Raw genomic sequence first — 15,377 nt, 5'->3', positions numbered from 1 at the left:
AGCCACCTTCATCAGCTCCCGTATGAGATGGACTCAGAACGGCATTACTCAGGTCATAAAATCACTCTCAGCGGAGACGGTATGGGATCGGAGGAGCCGCTCTCCTCAGAAATGAAATCACTTCGTTCCCGTTCTTCATCTGAGTTTTCTGCCTCCACAAATTTAAAAGGGTGATGATGAGACAATGGATGAACAGATGGAGCACTAAGACATTCACCAGTGATAGCGAGGAAGCGTAAGCGAGCTCATTCTCCTGCGTGAACTGGAGTTACACTGGTGCCTTGTTGCTATGGTAAATATAGTGAAATAGTGTATATAAACCAGTTTTCTTGGCAGTGTGCATGGTGTGATTCATAAAAGAGCACTCTCATATGCCTGCCTTGAAACCTGGGTAACTTTTATGGGAAATATTTTAAATCAGACTTGGCCTTCTGATTTTCCTCCATCTGTAGCGGTTTTAGAAAAACTGAGGCACTGACATTTCCAGAAAGCCACATATTCTGCACCAGATGTGCTTAGGGTTGATACTATAACAGTTTTTAGGGATGCTCCAATCAGGTTTTTAGCTCTCATCCACGAGACCGATTTCTGACGATCACCAATCTTTGCCTGGAATGGCTGTTAACTTTTCAGTTTAGGTATAAATGACACTAGTTTAAAATAAATTCAGCGAATTTAGACATAATAGACATATTTTAATACGTATCTAAAGTTTTTTTTTAAGATACATGCTTCAGCTTTAAGCAGCACTATTAGTACCAGTAGCGTGTAGCAGCAGTGCAAGAGCGAGAACAGACACAGCGTATTACACAGCTGGGTCTGCTGTTTAATACAAACATTTGCATTATTTTTTGGGTTATTTGTTTAGCTTTCTGACCATGATGCTAATCCGGGTGAGTGTTAGTTGATCAAGAGTGAATTTAGCATGAAGTCTGAAGAAAAAAGAGCTTTCTCTGATATCTCTACCATCAGGTTGTAACCAACTCCATGGATATGTTGCAGTGGGAGGATAAGCGTAGCCTCCATAGCAAAGAAAATGTTGTAACCCATATTGATTTTGGTTGTAGCTCTGCATTATTCAATATAGTTTGGAATAACAGCTGACAAGAATGGTGTCTGAAACTGCAGGATGGGAATTACCTTCTATTCATCTAATCTCACACGCAGTATTAGGCCGATTTTTGGACAGGTTGGCTCAGGAACGTAGCAAGTTTATAAAATAGAGGAAGAAAAGGAAAGAGACTTCCTGCTGTCCACTTTCATTCAAATACCAATTAGGACAATACTTTGTGACATTTCTGCTCTTTCTTCTCCCATGACAAAATGAATGCTACCCTCCATTAGCGTCCATGTTTCAGGCTTTTTTATGATGAAATGAAATGTTTCCTCCTTTACTTTTTCTACCAACACTGGAAGTGTTAAGATATTGTTATTACTATGTTAGATCATAAAAATATACCACATTCTGTGATTGGGCTCTTGATAAAGAGGTTAAAAGTGTTATATCGTAAAAGAAGATTGAGATTTAGGAATGAAGAGAAATGTTCCGCTTCACATTCATTTACTCCAAATCTCTGGCTGGTTTTCATCAAAGAAAAGAAATCCAATGAAATGTTGCGGTGCTGAAATATATTATATATACCGTATTTTCCGGACTATGAGTCTCAATTTTTCTTTCATAGTTTAGCTGGGAGTACGACTTATACTCTGGAGCGACTTATAGTCCGGAAAATACGGTAACTATATTGTAGACACAGTTGACATTTGCCAAAAAAAAAAAAAAAATTCACAATGGATTATTGTATACCTAAAAAGTTTCCTCACAATCACATCTCATTCTACTTATGTTGCATGCATTAATCAAAAATACTACTGAAAACAATCATATGTTCTCTATCAACAATACTAGTTTGTTTGAACTTCTTTCAAAAGAAACATCTGTCAGCATGATGCATTTCTTTGAAAATATTTGACCGTTTACAGATTTTTTTTTTTCTTTTGTCACTTCTAAACGTTTTAGATAATAACATATATTTCACTCATGAAGAATAACGTGATAAATAAAACATGCAGCTTAATTTTTAAATCTTGATTTAATTCATTAATGAATAAACCTGCCCAAACCAACCTGGATCAATGTGCAAACATAATTGCCACTTTAAACTTAGGCTGCATTCACACCTGCCACATTTGGTCCACTTCAAATGGACCAGAGTTTGTTTCCCCTGTTGGTCTGGATATTTTGTACAAGTTTGAATACGATCAAGTGAATCCTGTGCAGACTGAACAACAAGACCAAGACCCATTTTATGAGGTGGCTTGAGACTGATTACAACTGAACTCTGGTGCGGTTTGCTTCTGGTGAAAACTGACTGGCTTCATGAGCCACTGTTGATGAGCATCATGGCAAAAATGTGTTAACGCTACTACTACAGGTACTGAAGTCATACCTGACCCGCTGTTTTCTGCTTAGCTCCTGGCAGCATGTTGAGGGTCGAGGGCAGCAGAGCACCTTGTCTCATTCAGCTAGCATCATGCATTGCTGATACCATTCCAAAATTAGAAATATCACATAGCAAAACGGGCATCGCATGAGCTGCTCTTGACATTCAAAATGGTACTGCAGTTTTAATGACAGCACAAATATGCAAAGCAAAAATGCAAAAAGCAGGATTTCCAACGTTTGTTTGTCTGGGTCTGCGATCGGTCGCACCCTCTGTCATTTTTGTCCAATGGAAGCAACGATTGTCACAAGGGTTGATTGGAAAAAAAACCCCTCACCAAATAAAAAAAATAAAAAATTAAGTCCGGACCAAATCAGAAAACTGGTGTGAATGCACCTTAATAACTGGTTATGATTTAGCCTGTCACATGTCAGCATCTCAATAAGATTTCAGATCGGACTTTGATTAGGTCATTCTAAGGCCTATATTTTGTTTTGGGGGTTTCTGACATTCAGGAGTGGGTTTGCTTCTGTGCTTTGAGTTTCTGTCATGTTGCATAACCAAAGAGTGCTTCAGCTAAAGACAGACTGTTCTTCATTAGAATGATGGGCAGGCTGCTTTAAGTTAGTTATTTTTTTGTTCTGTGAGGGACTTTCTAAATCCTTTTGCTAAGCCAGCTAACTGGCAGTGCACAGCAATACATGGGGGAGGAGCAGAACTCTGCTAGGCTATGCTCCAAATAGCTTGAGTAACTTCTGACATTCTGGAAACTTTATGATATTAAATGAAAAAGGATTTTAGAAGATACAGTGTCATAAGAAGGGAAATAAATTACACCATTTGCAACATGCCAAATAGTATTGCGTCATTATAATCCAACAGTTTTTAACTGATGTTTTAATATCCATGTTTCTTTTTCATTATTATCATAGAAAAGCTTGACCCACAAATTAATCTCCAACCTCCAACTCCGGCTATTATATTAAAATCCATTCTTTTAATCTATTAGCAGCTCAGTATTCAAATAGTATTCATATTTCTTCTAAAACGGCCAGTCTGTGAAATTACTTTTTTTTTATTTCAGGTATAAATTTTTAATAGTAAAACTCTCCGGACTTTCCCAGAAATAAGAAACAGTAGTACCCTTTTATTCTCAGCGAGGGATTTTAGCAATTCCTGGACAGATAGAAGTGTGTTACCTCTTACAATGACAACTGAAAAGATAATTCAGAAACAAAAGTCAAGTCCTTTAAATAAACAATATAGAAGACTTGCAGGATGAAGGATGTTGTCACCTTCCTAAAATAATGACGAGTCTTTTTTTTTAAGTCACTTTTGGCAAAACTACTTATCAGAAGAAGACCCATAAAAGCTGTCTACATGTTAACTTAAGTAATTCAGTGTTACTGTTGTGCAGTTCTTCCTAGATTGATGTAATATTCCCTGAGGTCCTGAAGTGAAAATACTTTAAATACTTTGCAGAATTTTGCCGTTATCGGTATGAGTGCTACTTTCTCTATCTTGTTCAATCTCTTGCTGCAGTATAGCCCTGACTAAGCCAGTTTTCAACACGCCCACCACACTGGAGCAGAGCCAGCTGGGTTTCCTTCTGACTCGGTGGTAGAGCCTCAACATGGGCAACAGATGTGACACTGACACCACAGTGAGATGCTCCATGGTCCACCACCAGCAGGGCTCTTCCTGCGCTGCGTTTGTACAACACGCTGAGTCTGTGTGATCTTCCACTTACAACCCTGCACTCATTAAAAAGGGCAGCCTGGAATGAAAACCTCCATTATCCAGCAGGCATTGTAATGCGGGTGCCACAGCACTGCCACGCTGACATCCTCTAGCACGCCATCCTCAGATTTGTGGCCGCACTGAGCAGCGGATAAAATATTAACCAGCCTTCTGCAAACAAAATTAGCTTTTAATTGGAGCAAGTGGTGCTAAAGAAGGACAGCTGAATCATGGCCCTCATTACAAATCAATCGCAATCCTTGGATGCCGACTGAAGATGGAACTATCAATCCAGCAGAGATCAGAATCGGCCAATTTTACCTCAGTGATCAACATGTCACATACTGAAAAGGATAGCTTTTTTTTGCTTGTTTGTTTCTTTAATACACCAGAACTTAAAACTTCCAAACACTTGCAATCTATAAATTGAATTACTAGCAACATGTCATTTTTTAAGAAAAGCATTTAGGCTTAGCATGTCAGCAGAGAAATGAATACTGAACACATATATATTTTTAAGAAAACATATTTTTAACTGGGATATTGACTTGAAATTTAGACATTGTTTTGGTGACTGTCAAACTAATCCAAATGTACAAAGACACAGACATAAATTCGTCCATAGTTTATTTGGGATAATGTAACTAAATGACACGGGGAACAAACGTTTGGAGAATGTAACTGCAAAAGTTGCTCATCTGTGATTTTGACCTTTTTTTTTTATTTATTTATGTTTTGTTTGTTTTGTTTGTTTTTTTTACGAAAAACTGTTTTTAAGCCATGAAGGAGAATTTCTCTTTCATGCAACTTAATCAAAAATTTGTCCGATTATTAAATGTTTCCAATTTGGTCACTGATTGGGTTATTCAAGCAGCTTTTTTTCAAGCATGCTTTTATGATCCCACCACCAAACTTCAATGTTTGTGGTACTTTTTGGGATTTCTTCCAGTTTTTCATTGGCTTGTCCAGTCTATTGCAGTGACTCCAGATCTTCCTAAAGCTCTATGAATTTTGTTGGAGAACTCTTGTGGTCATTTTTTTTTTTGCCCTTTTTTCCACAAATCATTTGCAGAGCCTCTGGTTTTGATTGAAATATTTTTTTCCCCACTCCTCGAATATGCCCCCAACAGAGGTCATTAGGACATTTACAAAATGTAGAAACCAACCTTTGACCAATGTGATCATTTTGCACCAATAAGGATGAGAAGGTGTTACGAGAGAGCTTTGCTTTTACCAATCATGCCATCCTTCTCTGTGCAACACCTTGGGAAACAAACATAAAACGTTTTGACTAAACTGGCTTATTTTAATTTGCATTCAGAGACAAGAGGATTGTTTCCTAAATATTAACATATTTCATCAATTTCATAAGCATTTTATGTCTTTTAACACTTCCTTCAGTCAATACTTTTTCCCTTTGTCAATCCATTTATAGAAATGTAATTTTTAACAAATAACTTCATTTATGAACTCACTTGTTTTAATTTGTGCAATACCAGTCTCTGGTATGAATTTCATGACCCATATTTTTATTTTTGATCCTCATTTTCACCCAGCTTACAAGATTATCGCTGTAAATAGCGATAATCTTGTAATTCTTTTATTTTCTGCTCATTTCAAATCTGTGACATCTAGCTAACAACTTGCAGTGCAGTTTTTTTTTTCTTTTTGTTGAGTTACAGTCTTTGAAATAAAAATTCAGATTAAATCTCGAAGGAAACTGGAAGTGGTATCGACCAGGAAAAGTCATAATGGTGAATCTCTGAGGCAGACTTGTTTCAAGATTCACTGCTGATTGATGTCAGATTATGGACAACCAGCAGGAAAATCTTCTTTTTCTTTTGAACCACAAAAACTACAGCACTTCTTTCAGTATGAAGGATAAGACTTCAAACAGATGATAGTTCTTGATCTTATAAGTCAAAGGTTTTTGCTCATTCATAAAAAGAAGGGGGGGATTGTGCAATCCAAATGATTATTAAAAACCCTATAAAAATACAGATTTTTTCTCTCCGGACTAAAATTGTGTCTGTTTTACCAAAAACAACAGAGCCAATTTGAGTAATTTAACATCCACAAGTCATTACTTCATGAAAAATGAATGAAATAGCCTATTCCATTCTCTCAGCAAGAGTCCTGCTAAAGGGAAAAATTCCCAATAAAAACAGGATGTTGACATGACATAACAAGTTACATATCGGCATGCAGCAGCCACACTCATGAGTCGACAGGTGAAACAGGCAAAATCATAAATTTCAACTCAGGAAAGGGACTGACGATGCAACAATGCATCCTGATGAGCCCCATCCGACACGTCAGTCTATTTATTACATAAAAATCGCAACGTCCCGTCGATAACACAGAATTTATCAGCGGTCTTACCTCTTTCATTGTGTTGTAATCAACTGCAGATGGGTGTCGGTCACACAAGAATAGTTATCCGGCTCCTACATGCCGTCAAGCCAGCTGTGGAGCTCTACCAGCCTGATGAATTTTAATAATAGTCCTCTTCTTATTCCTCTGTCACTGCGAGCCGGTGCGCGTTCCGCGGTCCAGCGGTCGTGCTTCAGCAGTTTCACCGGTTTCCACGGGGAGCCATCGCGGAGGAGGTGGAGGGGGAGTGGGAGGGTGGGATGCAGTTTGGAGGCTGCCGCCGGTGATGCTGCTGCTGCTGCGGCTGCTGCTGCTGCGGCAGCGTTCAGGTCCGTCGAGACGCGGGATGAGAGCGGTGGGGGTGGGGGCATCCGAGGGCCCACGACTGAGCACTCGGCTCCGAAAATGAACTCATCGGAGCCCAGATCTCGGCTGATGAATCATTATGAGTGAGCATCATCAGAGAGGGAGGCAGCGCGGGTGCGTGAGCGTGTTGTTTATTCTTCCCGTGTGTCAAGAGTGATGCTGCTCATTGTTGGCTCAAGAAGAGAGAGAGACAGAGATGAACGACTCTCTCTATCTCTCTTATGTTTCTTTTAAGAAACATAAGTTTTGAGCGAGGTCGTTGGTGTTTATCATCCTGCGACTTGTCAAAATCTGTTGCGTCATTCATGCAAGCGATTGAAAATAACAGATTTTCGAAATAATATAGCAAAAAGTGGCTGAATTTAGTAAATATTTCAATCCCTACAAAACTCTCATCTGTAATAACTTCCCATAAAAAAGGCAAAAAGCTTGACTTAAAATTATTTCAACATTCATGTTTAACTTCAGTATATAGAGAAGCATGCTTTGATAAGGCGCAGTTGCCCAGGGTGGCATTAGAAGGGGGATATATAATGTTGTGATACCCTTATGTGTTGTACACTCAATGTTTGCATTTCAAATGTGTGCAAAACTATCTGAAAAAACACTATTTTGTAATTGTGGTGTTTCCTTTAAATAAGAAACGCAATTTAAAACACAATTGAATAAGTTTGCTCATGCCATAAGTCATTAAAAACATGCTGCACCATCATCCTCCAACTACTTCCTGGTTTCCGCCGGTGGCAACGTCCGGTTGTTGATCATGTGACTCGTGTGACGCAAAAAAGTGTTTCCCTTGCAGTTTTGTGAAATAAACCAATTTCAATACAACTAAAAAAAACCCCATCTCATCCTGCTCCAAAACTTTTTAATTGATTTTATTTTTGTAAATTGGTGTGTTCCCATTGAGCAAATTTATTTTTAAAATGTTAAATTTCAGATTTACACCTAGTGAAGCTTTGTTTAACAGGCACTTCCTGTATTAGTTTATGTTTAAATGACTAAATGACTTTATTTGTTTCTTTAACATATATATATGCAACTGGGAAAAATTGAAATATTGCGTCCCAGTTCTAAATGGTACGGAAGGATAATATGATTAAGATGAACCTTTTTAACTCTTTTCTTTTCGTCTTAAATGTTTCACAAAATGATCTGGTTGTTTGTCATGTTCTTAGTACTAACAGAACAGGTTAACAAAACTTTGAATTAAATAGTAAAGAACATTATTTTATGCCTTCATTTTAATATTCTTCAGAAAACTGTTGCAGAACTGATAACTTTGTGCTTGTTGGAGGTACTGCATGTTTCTTTTTGTTTCTGGTTTCCTCTGACTATATAAAATAAAGGAAAGAAAGTCAGCAATATTTAAAAATAATACTTACAATTTTTTTATGGTGCCATAAGTTGTGAAATTAAATATATTTGATCGTAAGTATGCAGCCATATTCAATTAAAATAAAATATTGTTGAAAGTGAATTTATCTACATAATTTAATTAACTAATTGAAACACATTGTGTAGATTATTTACACATAAAAATAAAGTTTCCGAGCCTTTATATCTGTTAATTACAGTGATTTTTGACCTTCAGCTCATGAAAAAAATTACATTTCATTTTTTCATGAGCTGTAGGTGGTAAAGCCACACTTTTCAGATATTTATACACCATTCTGAAAACTATATGTTCTTCTTCAAAAGTTTGTGGGGGTAATGTGATAAAATGTGAAAAGGTTGAAGTGGTCGGAACATTTTTTTTGTATAGGAACTGTGTTAAACGAATGGATAAAACATAAATCATCCTTGTAATTTGCAGTCTGTTCAGATTCCCGGCAAACTCCCAGTTTGGGAACCGCAATAGCTTTTTTCCTCTTTTTGTTATCATCGAAGAAAGTCTGTTCATCTGCTGACATTCTTTAAACAGATAAAAAGAGGTGCATGAAGCTATAAATAGTGCTGTCTGTGTGAGCAAAAAGAAACAAGAAGAAGAAGAAGAAAACAAAAACAGCCAATCACATGTTTTAATGCCTAAACGTATCCATCACTGGTTGCTGACCCCTCTGCAGCTTAAGTGATTGAGCAGACCCTCCGGTTAAAAGAATATTTCTGCTCACCTTTCCTTCAAATAAAAGCCACTTAAAAACGAAAAAGTTTCTTTTATGCAACCATGAGGTCTCTGCCTCCAGCAGCTGAATGAATACGACTAAACCCCAGAATGAAATCAAGCTGACAATAAAACGCAATCTTTACTCCCCAGAGTAGTGCCCACGACCACGAGCATTAAGGATGGCTGACTGGATAAAACCATGACAAATCTCATCATCTGACCTGTGGTTCAAAATCCAAAGGAGGGACAGAGGCAGCCAGTTGTGCAATTTTAAAATGAGTCATTCAGTTGCACCTTTTTCAAAAAGCAGAGGAAAGTTGTCTGGCAAGGTGTCTCTGAATAAGATGGAGGATTTCTATAGCTCTGCTTTCATAGCTTCACTCTGGCTTGTTGGATATCACTTCATCCATTTTCTAAACGTGCTGAAGAGTTCTCAAGGGAAGGCCAGGACTTTTAGTCCGAATCCTGACCGATGGCGACACTTTTAATCATTTTAAACGCTTAGAGTTGATCAAATTTTGTTAGATTCTGTTTACTGTTTATTTCAGGTTTTTGAAAGCTGACCACAAGATCTCACTAATAATGCACAAATTATCATCAAATTATGGTTGAATCATACTGACATTTTTGCTAAGGGCAGTTTATCCTGGACAACAAAACAGTTCTCAGAGGTGTCTCATGTTTTTCTCAAAACAATACTTTTGATGGGCCAGGATTTTGTGTTTTTGATAAAGCTTGAATTGAATTACATATATCAAATAAAAAAAAAAATTAATGAGAAAGTAAAACTTTCCACAAGCACATCTGCTCCTCTTTTACAGCATTCAGTCTGTTAATAAGATTGTCTGGTTTCAGTTGTGATGTTTCACAGCTTCACCTGTGATTATAAGACTTTTTAAATGAATTTTGGCAAAAAAAAAAAAAAAGATTTATTTGTTAACTCTTATTTAAAATATATTTATATTGTTCTAAAAGTGTTTTCGATAATAATGCATCTCACATCAATGGACAATAATTCAAGTTGAGTGCAATACTGCAACTAAAACTGAAACTCCATAGTTTGCAAAACATAACATTGAGGATGTCAGCTTTATACTGCAGACAGTGTTTGGTTTGATGGAAAGAAACCTGGGTTTTTGTGGGGGGGGTTCTAATTTTTTTCTATTTTTCCATTTGCTTTGTAAATTTATATCATTGCCTGTTGAAGCTGATGACTTGAAAAATGATAATTTTTTTAAGTCATCAGTCAAAATGACTGATGACTTAAGCTTGAAATTTTGTGTTCATACCTATGACCCACTTTTAAATTCTCCATAAGCGTATCCGTAGCATTTCTGAAGCCTTCATAGAATAACTTTATGTTTACTAAGACAAAGTTCTGTACACAGATTCCTTTTATTGATTAGGTGATTTGGTAAGACAGCTAACTATTTAATCATTTTTTTCAGTCCACTAATTGACTAATTGAAATCCAAATGAAGTTTATGGCTGTAAACTTCATTTGGAAATTTATATGGAAAATATGAATATGGAAAAGTATAATACCGATGTTATGCACCACAGTTTGAACCAAAGGAAGAATATAACATCAGTGAGAACTTTTTTTGCCCTTGTCTCTTCTTTCACTTTTTGGACGCACAGTGACCAGATCAGTCCAGTCATTCAGTGACAATCTCCTTTATGTAAGGATGTTTATAATGTTTTTTATTATTATTATTTCACATAATTTCTTTTAAACACATAAATTATTATTATTTATTTTTTTATGTGAATTTAATTTTGTGTGCCTGCTGGTTTGAACATCATTTTAAAGACAGAGCTCGAAAAAAAATGTCTCATAATTTTTGAGACATACAGCCCTGGCAAACTGAGTACCAATAAAGTATTGATGCTTGCAGTTTTTCTAAGCTGGAAACATATTTTACATAATAAACTGCATGTTGGATTGTGAGGTGGTTAGTAAAACGATGTCAAATGACAAGGGAGTGAATTCTGCTGTAAGACTTACACCAATGTGCTCTTAATGAGAATGCTTCTAGTTGAGCTGGAATTTAAACATGATTATTTATTTAGATTCTCTGTCAGATTTGTCTATCCCCATTTGCCTTCTGCTGTTTTCTGGATGCACACGCTATCTGGCAAATGCTTTTAGTTGCACTAAACATATTTGCTGATAAAGTGTGGAACAGGGTGTTTCTGATGCAGACTGCAGCCTGCACTTGATCCAGGCTCCAGAACAGACATCATTACTATGATATTTAGTACAATATTAGGATGTTACCTGGAGCAGCTGGATAGACTGGGTCAGTCTGTTATTTTGTCACTAAATTGATATTGAGGATTTTTTTTTAACTGTTTATTTTTAATCCTTTGTTAGAAAGTCAATGTTGTTGCTGACATGTTTATACAAATGAAATCAAATTTATAGTTCATTTATACACTTCAGGAATTAGAAGAAACTTAGAATCCAGATAAATTAATCTCAAGAAACATCTCATTACCTTAGATCACATGTGTCAAACTCAAGGCCCGGGGGCCAAATCCGGCCCGCCATAGCTTTTTATGTGGCCCTCCACAGATTAGACTAAACACTAAGTGTGATTAAATATTATATTGTCAATCATATCAATGCAGTTTTTATCTGTTTAGTGCCAATTTATATCAATAAATCCCTCCAGTTTCTTGAGAATTTAGCTGATGTATGATTATAGTCCATGATTTATACAGCGAGTAAATAAACAGTCGCATTTTATTATTAGTTCCTGAAGGGAATGAAAAGATCTTCAATAATATTATGTAATTTTAAGAATTCATTGACATAATAACAGTTTGTGAACAGGTTTTATCAACACATTCTGGCACAACCGGCCCTTTAAGAACCTTCATGATCTTGATTTGGCCCAAAACGAAAATGAGTTTGACACACCTGCCTTAGATCAACATTAAGGACCTGTACTTTATAGGACCAAACCTGGAGAACCAACACTTAGTTTTATACTTCATAAATTATGGAGTATGCATACTCACCTAGCAACCCATCAAGTTCATGTACTTTATAAACTCTGGAGTACTAATAACTTCATACCAATATTTATCTTACTATTATCCAGATAAACTCCTTTTAAATTCTGGAGTACTTCGACTTATAAAAGGTGCATCTCGCTTTTATATTCAGGAATTAGAAAGAATTAAGAAACCAGAGAAACTCCTATTAGCTTATCTAGAAAAACTACTCATTACCTCAGACCAACATTAACAGAACAAGAATCCAGAGAAACCCCTACTAGTTTATAAATCACAGACTACTTCTTAAACATGAGGTTATACTTTTTTTCTCTTCTTTTTCTTTTGCTCTTTCCTTTGGTTTGTTGTTTTGTTGGATTTCCTTCTGATTCATGTAAAGCACTTTGAATTTTCTTGTTGCTGAAAATGTGTCATATAAATAAAATTACCTTACCTTTCATTGCTTTACTAAATCTCATACTCATTTAGTAAAGCAACAGGCCATAAGTAGAGATAAATTTAATTTAAATGGGCTACTTTCCATCGCCATGCCAGTTCCACAGTGAGGACAAAGCATGGCCGCCTTTATGCACATGTCTTTTGCAGAGCTTGTAACTAGAGTAAGATGGACCAGTGATCACAGCCTATTAAACACAAAATTAGGTTATGACTTATTTATCAGGTCTGTTCCCTTCTCACTTTACTTTTAGCAGCTTTAGTCACAGCTAAAATCACATGCAGACCTTTTAGCAAAACGTTTCAGGAGCTCTTCAAATGGTACAGCCGGGGCTAAAGAAAATGCTCTGCAGCAAGCAAAATGAATCACTGATAATAATCCAACCTTGCTGTAAGTACTGTGAGTACTCTCTAGTCTGTAATGAGAATATCATCATGGCTGAGTAAGTGTTTGGAACAGAGTTTTCATTAAAACGTGGCTATTGATCATGTTCTAGATGGCAAAATAATTAAATGTGGTAAGATTAAGGAGTAGTAATGTAACTTGAGAGTCTCTGATCGATTCATATTCAATTATGAAACAAAATGTCACTTCCATGTCTAGCCCACAGCATCCTGGCTGACCCTGCCTGAACTTGTATCAGTTACCCTTTAAGTAGTAAATTATGTGTTAAAATACTTGACACATGCCCACATCTACTGAAGGACGCTAATTTATTTGAAAATAAATTTTACTTGTTTGTTCTTGTCAATTTACAAGTTACGTGTAACCTGATTTCAAGGAGACCATGCCCAGCACCATGCGTGACTGGGCTCTTCCTGTGGAGGACTGGCATGCGACTGCAAACTGCTCCTGCCCCCGAGATATCACGCCAATTATTTGTCTCTGTGGGGGGAAACCTATTTGTGGAAGATCCTCTGAAAATAAGAGAGGGGAGTCACAGCCTCTCCACATATTTCTGCTTCCTGAATGGACAGTTTACGCAGACACGTGTCACCGCTTGCTGTTACCCCGCAGGGCTATCTAACTGTGGCTGTGGCAACATGGTGACGTTGCAGTCGTCACACAAGCGCAGGCGTTTGGATCTGTTCACACCCCTGTTGGGACAGCTCAGTCCCGCTGTGCAACCCTGTATCTCTATTTTTGAAAGTTTACAGATCTGTACATCTTGCCCAAAGCTCTGCCAAGATAAATGCCAACCTTTGTCTTCCCTGGGTGGCACAAAAAGCACATGCATGGTTTAATTTTTATCCAGATTGAAATTACAAGGAAAAGTATGCTTGTCAAATTGCTTTACAAAATGTAGAAAATGTTATAGTGATGAGGGTTTGTCCTGTTTTCTATCTCTTTGCAAGTCATGTCATTTTTAGAATAACTATTTTTCCTTGAGTGATGACTCAGTAATCGCCTCCAATGGAATTGAGAGAATCATCAAATTTCGTACTGTAATATCAATCAATCAAATTTTATTTGCATAGCACCTTTCAAGGCATTTCAAAGTGCTTTACATCATAGAAACACAAAAATAGAAAGTCATATGACACAGTCAACGACTGAAACATTTTATTCTGCTCTGGTTACACATTAGAAACTTAATTAATGTTTCATTGAATATATTTCACAACCAATTCCATACAGCTGGGTTTTTAGTCTAGATTTAAAGGCACTCAGGGTTTCAGATGTTTTGCAGTTCTCTGTATGTTTGTAATATTAGATCATTTGCATTAATTTCAAATATTTCACAGTCAACCATGTTTGTAACTCCAAAGATTTGTTATTTTCAACTAGAAATTGTGGCTGGAAATCCAGCCTTACCAGTGAAAAGTTCAACATATTCACTTTGAGTGCTCTGTTTAAAAAAAAAAAAAAAGATCAAAACAGCTGCATGAAAAACTGTTTGGTGGACATTTCAGGTCAGAGGAAACTGATACAAGTAAGTGGCTTTCAAAAGTGTGGAGGCGATTTATGATTTGAACATATTAAACTCTGCTCAGAACCAGCAGTGATGTTGGTGTGTTTTAAAAAAAAGTGGAGCAAATAAAACTTGAATAAATCAATCCAGATGTTTCTGGTCCAATATCTGAACTGCTGGATTTGGTCAGTGGAAGTCAAAAGTACAATATTTAAAATCATTCCCTTTGTCATTCAATGTAGGCATCTAATCTTTTCTGTTTCTTTTCCTGATATTATATTTTTCTTCCATATTTTTAATTAGCAACACTTTATTTGAAGGGGCGTGTATAAGACTGACATGACACTGTCTTAAACATGAAAGTCTTCATGAATATTCATGACTGTTGTCATGAAGTGTCATTAGATAAATAATGACACTTTTAATCCTAAATTGACACATTTAATGAACTTTTAATGCAAGTTTCAATTCAACTTTGCATTAAAGATATTATTTTAATGCAAAATATTATTAATGCAAATCCAAATGACTCTTTATGACAAGTTATAAACATTTATGACAACAGCTTCATGTTCATAACAGCATTATGTCAGTCTTATGCGCACCCCTTCAAATAAAGTATTACCTTTTAATTTTTATGCTTACTAATTCAATTCTTTCTTTTATTTTTTTTCTAAACAGAAAACTAAAGATGTGGTAAATATCATCTGCATTACACAGAGGGGGATGAGGGGCAGCTGACACGTTAGGTGGGCGATTGACATTTTGTCGTACAGTTGCTGAATGGTAATCAATGACCACTTATGAATGGAGGAAAGAGCAATGAGAGAGAAAGAGAATAAGAGGGCCAGTGGGGTGTTTGATGAATATGTGAAAGAGAAACTGGGAAAATTGAACATTTAGAAAGACTTAGACAGTCGTATGTGAGGGGAAAATGGGGAAAATTAGAGGAATGGATCATGAGATGGAAATTAG

At 36.5% G+C, this 15,377-nt stretch overlaps 1 protein-coding gene across 1 annotated transcript in view; it reads right to left on the bottom strand.

Annotated features, from left to right (window-relative positions):
- dlgap4a (discs, large (Drosophila) homolog-associated protein 4a) overlaps positions 1-6,758 on the bottom strand; it is an 86,103-nt gene extending 79,345 nt beyond the window's left edge. The window contains exon 1 of the mRNA XM_055046210.1: positions 6,567-6,758. The gene's annotated coding sequence lies outside the window, so the exon portion shown is untranslated. The remainder of the gene's footprint in view (positions 1-6,566) is intronic.
- Positions 6,759-15,377: the final 8,619 nt, after the last annotated feature.

Source organism: Poeciliopsis prolifica, unplaced genomic scaffold, assembly GCF_027474105.1.
Source record: "Poeciliopsis prolifica strain line A6 unplaced genomic scaffold, Auburn_PproV2 SCAFFOLD023, whole genome shotgun sequence".
NCBI lineage: Eukaryota > Metazoa > Chordata > Actinopteri > Cyprinodontiformes > Poeciliidae > Poeciliopsis > Poeciliopsis prolifica.
Note: the sequence above shows the minus strand (reverse complement) of the source record. Positions and strands in the feature narration are given on the sequence as shown.